General features: G+C 41.1%; 1 non-coding gene across 1 annotated transcript; it reads left to right on the top strand.

Moving 5' to 3' along the window:
• Positions 1-7358: 7358 nt before the first annotated feature.
• On the top strand, positions 7359-7466 carry LOC112752224 (small nucleolar RNA R71). Its single transcript, XR_003176669.1, has one exon. It is a non-coding gene; the product is annotated as a small nucleolar RNA R71 (small nucleolar RNA).
• The last annotated feature ends 562 nt before the right edge of the window (positions 7467-8028 follow it).

Below are 8028 nucleotides of genomic sequence, written 5' to 3'. Positions count from 1 at the left end.
CCCATCCAATTCTTCATAAGGAATATGCCTTGGAGGTTGTGCACATTCCTTCTTAGCATCAAATTCAATCATCTTTGAGGGGTCTTCTCCAATCCTAGACTCCCAAGGTGGTTCCGCATCTCCTAAGTCTTCAATAATCTCTACCTCCTCCTCTTGTTGCATTTCTTGCTTTAACTCCTCTTCTTCACCTTGGAGCTTCAAGTTCACTCCCTCACTAAGCTCCTTCGTTGCTTCTCCACATTCCACAATGGAAGTGCCTTGATCGCATAGGCTTAGGCGGGATGAGACTATATTGCCAATGGCTTCTACCATGATAGCCGTTTTTGCTCTTAACTCCTCAAATTTCTTTTCATCCTCCTCGTGTTGCCTTAAGATATGAGATTCAAGATCCCTTAATTCTAGCATAGAGGCTTCATTGGGAGGTGATGATGGAACAGAGGGTTCATTGTTTGAGGGAAAGGTATTATAGTCGGAAGGTGGTTCTTTTAGGTAGAGTTGTGGTGGTTCAATATTTCCCATTCTTTCCATTTGTTGCACAACATACTCCATGGTTGCTTGAAATTGATCCAATGCTTCCTTGAGACGATCCCTTGACTCTTGTTGCTCTTGGATATCACGAGTAGGATCATATGGCTCTTGGATTGAAGGACATGAGTATTCTTCCATAGGAGGTTGTGGTGGAAAGTAGAGTTCATCTTGTGGTTGAAAGTTTTCATGTATTGGAGGTGGTTCATCTTGGTAATAATATGGAGGGGGCGGTGGTGCACGAAATTGTGATCTCAGGCAACGGCGTCAAAAACTCTGTACGCACGTCTTAATAAATTGTTTTTAATTCACAACTTTGATATAACTAACCAGCAAGTGCATTGGGTCGTCTAAGTAATAAACCTTACGTGAGTAAGGGTCGATCCCACAGAGATTGTTGGTATGAAGCAAGCTATGGTCACCTTGTAAATCTCAGTTAGGTGGATATAAAATAGTTATGGAGTTTTCGAACATAAATAATAAATAGATAGAAAATAGGGATAGAAACACTTATGTAATTCATTGGTGAGAATTTCAGATAAGCATATAGAGATGCTTTCGTTCCTCTGAATCTCTGCTTTCCCGCTGTCTTCATCCAATCAGTCTTACTCCTTTCCAAGGCTGGCTTTATGTAAGGACATCACCGTTGTCAATGGCTACTTTTTATCCTCTCTGGAAAATGGTCCGATGCGCTGTCACTGCATGGCTAATCGTCTGGAGGCATCACCCTTGCCAATGGCTGCATCCTATCCTCTTGTGAAAATGGTCCAAATGCTCTGTCACAGCACGGCTAATCATCTGAGGTTCTCGATCATATTGGAATAGGATTCACCCTCCTTTTGCGTCTGTCACTACGCCCAGCACTCGCGAGTTTGAAGTTCGTCACAATCATTCAATCCCAGAGTCCTACTCGGAATACCACATACAAGGTTTAGACTTTCCGGACTCTCATGAATGCCGCCATCAATCTAGCTTATACCACGAAGATTCTGATTAAGAGATCCAAGAGATACTCATTCAATCTAAGGTAGAACAGAAGTGGTTGTTAGGCACGCGTTCATAGGGAATGATGATGATTGTCACGTTCATCACATTCAGGTTGAAGTGCGAATGAATATCTTAGAAGCGGAATAAGTTGAATTGAATAGAAAAACAGTAGTACTTTGCATTAATCTTTGAGGAACAGCAGAGCTCCACACCTTAATCTATGGAGTGTAGAAACTCTACTGTTTGAAAATACATAAGTGAATATAGGGTAAGCATGGCCGAGTGGCCAGCCTCCCATGGAGGTCTAGAGATCTAAAAATGATCAAAAGATGTCAAATACAATAGTAAAAAGTCCTATTTATACTAAACTAGTTACTAGGATTTACAGAAGTAAGTAATTGATGCATAAATCCACTTCCGGGGCCCACTTGGTGTTTGTTTGGGCTGAGCTTGAATGTTACACGTGCAGAGGCTCTTTCTGGAGTTGAACGCCAGGTTGAAACGTATTTCTGGCGTTCAACTCTGGTTTGTGACGTGTTTCTGGCGTTTAACTCTAGACAGCAGCGTAGAACTGGCGTTCAACGCCCTTTTACGTCATCTAAACTCGGCCAAAGTATGGACTATTATATATTGCTGGAAAGCCCTGGTTGTCTACTTTCCAACGCAATTGGAAGTGCGCCATTTTAAGTTCTGTAGCTCCAGAAAATCCACTTAGAGTGCAGGGAGGTCAGAATCCAACAGCATCAGCAGTCCTTCTTCAACCTCTGAATCTGATTTTTGCTCAAGTCCCTCAATTTCAGTCAGAAAATACCTGAAATCACAGAAAAACATAAAAACTCATAGTAAAGTCCAGAAATGTGAATTTAACATAAAAACTAATGAAAACATCCCTAAAAGTAACTAGATTCTACTAAAAACATACTAAAAAAATGCCAAAAAGCGTATAAATTATCTGCTCATCACAACACCAAACTTAAATTGTTGCTTGTCTCCAAGCAACTGAAAATCAAATAGGATAAAAAGAAGAGAATATACTATAAATTCCAAACTATCAATGAAACATAGCTCCAATCAGATGAGCGGGACTTGTAGCTTTTTGCCTCTTGAATAGTTTTGGCATCTCACTTTATCCATTGAGGTTCAGAATGATTGGCATCTATAGGAACTCAGAGTTCAGATAGTGTTATTGATTCTCCTAGTTCAGTATGATGACTCTTGAACACAGCTATTTTATGAGTCTTGGCCGTGGCCCTAAGCACTTTGTTTTCTAGTATTACCACCGGATACATAAATGCCACAGACACATAGTTGGGTGAACCTTTTCAGATTGTTACTCAGCTCTGCTAAAGTCCCTAATTAGAGGTGTCCAGGGTTCTTAAGCACACTCTTCTTTTGCTTTGGACCTTGACTTTAACCGCTCAGTCTCAAGTTTTCACTTGACACCTACACGCCACAAGCACATGGTTAGGGACAGCTTGGTTTAGCCGCTTAGGCCAGGATTTTATTCCTTTAGGCCCTCCTATCCACTGATGCTCAAAGCCTTGGGATCCTTTTTATTACCCTTGCCTTTTGGTTTTAAGGGTTATTGGATTTTTGCTCTTGCCTCTTGGGTTTAAGAGCTTTTGGCTTTTTCTGCTTGCTTTTTCTCTTTTTTTCTTCTTTTTTTTTCTATTTTTTTCGCTATTTTTTTTTCTGCAAGCTTTGTTTTTTGCTGCTTTTTCTTGCTTCAAGAATAATTTTTATGATTTTTCAGATCATCAAATAACATGTCTCCTTATCATCATTCTTTCAAGAGCCAACATATTTAACATTCTTAAACAACAACTTCAAAAGACATATGCACTATTCAAGCATTCATTCAGAAAACAAGAAGCATTGTCACCACATCAATATAATTAAACTAAGTTCAAGGATGAATTCGAACCTCATGTACTTCTTGTTCTTTTGAATTAAAACATTTTTCATTTAAGAGAGGTGATGGATTCATAGGATATTCATAACTTTAAGACAAAGTTACTAAGTACTAATAATCATGTAATGAAGACAAAAACATGGATAAGCACTTAACATAGAGAAAATGAAAAACAGAGAATGTAAGAACAAGGAATGAGTCCACCTTAGTGATGGTGGCGTTTCCTTCTTGAGGAACCAATGATGTCCTTGAGCTCTTCTATGTCTCTTTCTTGTCTTTGTTGCTCCTCCCTCATTGCTTTTTGATCTTCTCTTATTTCATGAAGGATGATGGAGTGCTCTTGATGTTCTACCCTTAATTGTCCCATGTTGGAACTTAATTCTCCTAGGGAGGTGTTGATTTGCTTCCAATAGTGTTGTGGAGGAAAATGCATTTGAGGCATCTCCGGGATCTCATGGTGATGAGCTTCATGCGTCTCTTGAGATCCATGAATGGGCTCTCTTGCTTGCTCCATCCTTTTCTTAGTGATGGGCTTCTCTTCCTCAATGGGAATGTCTCCTTCTATGAAAGCTCCAGCTGAGTAACATAGATGGCAAATAAGATGAGGAAAAGCTAGCCTTGCCCCAGGAGAGGGCTTTTCGGCTATTTTGTAGAATTCAAGGGAGATGACTTCATGAACTTCTACTTCCTCTCCAATCATGATGTTATAAATCATGATGGCCTGATCCACAGTAACTTCAGATCGATTGCTAGTGGGGATGATGGAGCGTTGGATAAACTCCAACCATCCTCTAGCCACAGGCTTGAGGTCCAGTCTTCTTAGTTGAACCGGCTTGCCTTTGGAGTCAATCTTCCATTGAGCTCCTTCCACACATATGTCCATGAGGACTTGGTCCAACCTTTGATTAAAGTTGACCCTTCTAGTGTAGGGGCGTGCATCTCCTTGCATCATAGGCAAGTTAAACGCCAACCTCACATTTTTCGGACTAAAATCTAAGTATTTCCCCTGAACCATTGTAATATAATTCTTTGGGTTTGGGTTATTACTTTGATCATGGTTCCTAGTGATCCATGCATTGGCATAGAACTCTTAAACCATTAGGATGCCGACATGTTGGATGGGGTTTGTTAGAACTTCCCAACCTCTTCTTTGGATTTCATGTCAGATCTCCGGATACTCATTCTTCTTGAGCTTGAAAGGGACCTCGGGGATCACCTTCTTCTTGACCACAACATCATAGAAGTGGTCTTGATGAGCTTTGGAGATGAATCTTTCCATCTCCCATGACTCGGAGGTGGAAGCTTTTGTCTTCCCTTTCCCTTTTCTAGAGGATTCTTCGGTCTTGGGTGCCATCAATGGTAATGGAAAAACAAAAAGCTTATGTTTTTACCACACCAAACTTAGAATATTGCTTGCCCTCGAGCAAGAGAAGAAATAATAGATGAAGAAGAAGAAGAAAATATAGAGGAGAGGGGGGAGGGGTGTATTTGGCCATAAGGGTGGGTTTTGGGTGGGAAATTGATTTTGAATTTTGAAGGTAGGTGGGGTTTATGAGGTAGGTTTATGGGGAAGAGTGGATGGATGTGAGTGGTGAAGTGGTTATAGGGAAGAGAGATTGAGGTGATTGGTGAAGAGTTTCGGGGAAGAGTGTTTATGGGATTGTGTGAAAGAGGGGTGAGAAGATGTGAGTGGAGGTAGGTGGGGATCCTGTGGGGTCCACAGATCCTGAGGTGTTCAAGGATTTACAAATTTGCACCAAATTAGGCATGCAAAATGCCCTTGCACACAACTCTGGGCGTTCAGCGCCAGATTGGTGCTTGTTCTGGGCTTTGAACGCCCATTTGTTGCCCATTTCTGGCGTTGAACGCCAGAACCATGCTTGTTCTGGGTGTTCAGCGCCAGCTCTTTTCCAGGGTGCAATTCTGGCATTCAAACGCCCAGATGCTGCCAATTTTAGGCATTCAGCGCCAGAACCATGCTCTGTTCTGGCGTTGAACGCCAGCCAGATGCTTCTTACTGGCGTTTAAACGCCAGTAAGGTCTTCCTCCAGGGTGTGATTTTTCTTCTGCTATTTTTGATTCCGTTTTCAATTTTTATATTTATTTTGTGACTCCGCATGATCATGAACCTAATAAAACATGAAAGAACAAGAAAAATAAAATTAGATAAATAAAAATTGGGTTGCCTCCCAACAAGTGCTTCTTTAATGTCAATAGCTTGACAATGGGCTCTCATGGAGCCTCACAGATGTTCAGAGCATTGTTGAGACTTCCCAACACCAAACTTAGAGTTTGGATATGGGAGTTCAACACCAAACTTAGAGTTTGGTTGTGGCCTCCCAACACCAAACTTAGAGTTTGACTGTGGGGGCTCTGGTTGACTCTGTTTTGAGAGAAGCATACTGTGCTTCTTTTCCATGTTTACAGAAGGGTAACCTTGAGTTGTAAACACAAGGGAGTCCTCATTCAATTGAAGGACTAATTCACCTCTGTCAACATCAATCACAGCTCTTGCTGTGGCTAGGAAAGGTCTTCCAAGGATGATGGATTCATCCTCATCCTTCCTAGTATCAAGGATTATGAAATCAGCAGGGATGTAAAGGCCTTCAACCTTTCCTAACATGTCCTCTACTTGTCCATAAGCCTGTTTTCTTGAATTGTCTGCCATCTCTAATGAGATTTTAGTAGCTTGCACCCCAAAAATTCCCAGTTTCTCTATTACAGAGAGGGGCATGAGGTTTATCCCTGAACCAAGGTCACACAGAGCCTCTTCAAAGATCATGTTGCCTATGGTACAAGGTATTACGAACTTTCCAGGATCCTGTTTCTTCTGAGGCAATGTCAGTTAATCCAGGTCACTTAGTTCATTGGTGAACAAGGGAGGTTCATCTTCCCAAGTCTCAATACCAAATAATTTGGCATTCAGCTTCATGATTGCACCAAGGTACTTGGCAACTTGCTCTTCACTAACATCCTCATTTTCTTTAGAAGAGGAATACTCATCAGAGCTCATGAAGGGCATAAGGAGGTTTAATGGAATCTCTATGGTCTCTAGATGAGTCTCAGATTCCTTTGGTTCCTCAAAGGGAAACTCCTTATTGATCACTGGACGTCCCAGGAGGTCTTCCTCACTGGGATTTACGTCCTCCCCTTCCTCTCCAGGTTCGGCCGTGTTGACTATGTCAATGGCCTTGCACTCTGCTTTTGGATTTTCTTCTGTATTGCTTGAGAGAGTACTAGGAGGGATTTCAGTGATCCTTTTACTCAGATGGCCCACTTGTGCCTCTAAATTTCTAATGGTGGACCTTGTTTCATTCATGAAACTTACAGTGGCCTTAGATAGATCAGAGACTAAGTTTGCTAAATTAGAGGTATTTTGTTCAGAGTTCTCTGTCTGTTGCTGAGTGGATGATGGAAAAGGTTTACTATTGTTAAACCTATTTCTTCCACCATTATTAAAGCCTTGTTGAGGCTTTTGTTGATCCTTCTATGAGAGATTTAGGTGATTTCTCCATGAGGGGTTATAGGTGTTTCCATAAGGTTTACCTATATAATTTACCTCTGCTATTGCAGGGTTCTCAGGATCATAAGCTTCTTCTTCAGAAGATGCCTCTTGAGTACTGTTGGATGCAGCTTGCATTCCATTCAGACTCTGAGAAATCATATTGACTTGCTGAGTCAATATTTTATTCTGAGCCAGTATGGCATTCAGAGTATCAATTTCAAGAACTCCCTTCTTCATAGGCGTCCCATTACTCACAGGATTCCTCTCAGAAGTGTACGTGAACTGGTTATTAGCAACCATGTCAATGAGTTCTTGAGCTTCTGCAGGCATTTTCTTTAAGTGAATGGATCCACCTGCAGAGGTATCCAATGACATTTTAGCTAATTTAGACAGACCATCATAGAATATGTCCAGGATGGTCCATTCTGAAAGCATGTCAGAGGGACACTTTTTGGTCAGTTCTTTGTATCTCTCCCAAGCTTCATAGAGGGATTCACCTTCTTTCTATCTGAAGGTCTGAATATCCACTCTAAGCTTACTCAGCTTTTGAGGAGGAAAGAACTTGGCTAAGAAAGCCTTGACCAGTGTATCCCAAGAGTTCCGGCTATCCTTAGGTTGAGAGTCCAACCATATTCTAGCTCTGTCTCTCACAGCAAAAGGGAAAAGCATGAGCCTGTAGACTTCAGGATCTACTCCATTATTCTTAACAGTATCACATATCTGCAAGAATTCAGTTAAGAACTGAAACGGATCTTCAGATGGAAGTCCATGAAACCTGCAGTTCTGCTGCATCAGAGAAACTAATTGAGGTTTCAGCTCAAAATTGTTTGCTCCAATGGCAGGAATGGAGATGCTTCTTCCTTGTAAATTGGAATTAGGTGCAGTAAAGTCACCAAGCATCCTCCTTGCATTATTATTATTTTCGGCTGCCATCTCCTCTTTTTGTTCGAAAATTTCTGAAAGGTGCTTGCTGGATTGTTGTAATTTAGCTTCTCTTAGTTTCCTTTTCAGAGTTCTTTCAGGTTCTGGATCTGCTTCAACAAGAATATTCTTGTCTTTGCTCCTGCTCATATGAAAAAGAGGGACAGAAAAATAATAA

Source organism: Arachis hypogaea, chromosome 15 (genome assembly GCF_003086295.3).
Source record: "Arachis hypogaea cultivar Tifrunner chromosome 15, arahy.Tifrunner.gnm2.J5K5, whole genome shotgun sequence".
In the NCBI taxonomy this organism is placed as follows: Eukaryota; Viridiplantae; Streptophyta; class Magnoliopsida; order Fabales; family Fabaceae; genus Arachis; species Arachis hypogaea.
The sequence above is the reverse complement of the archived record's forward strand: the minus strand, read 5'-3'. Positions and strand labels throughout refer to the sequence as shown.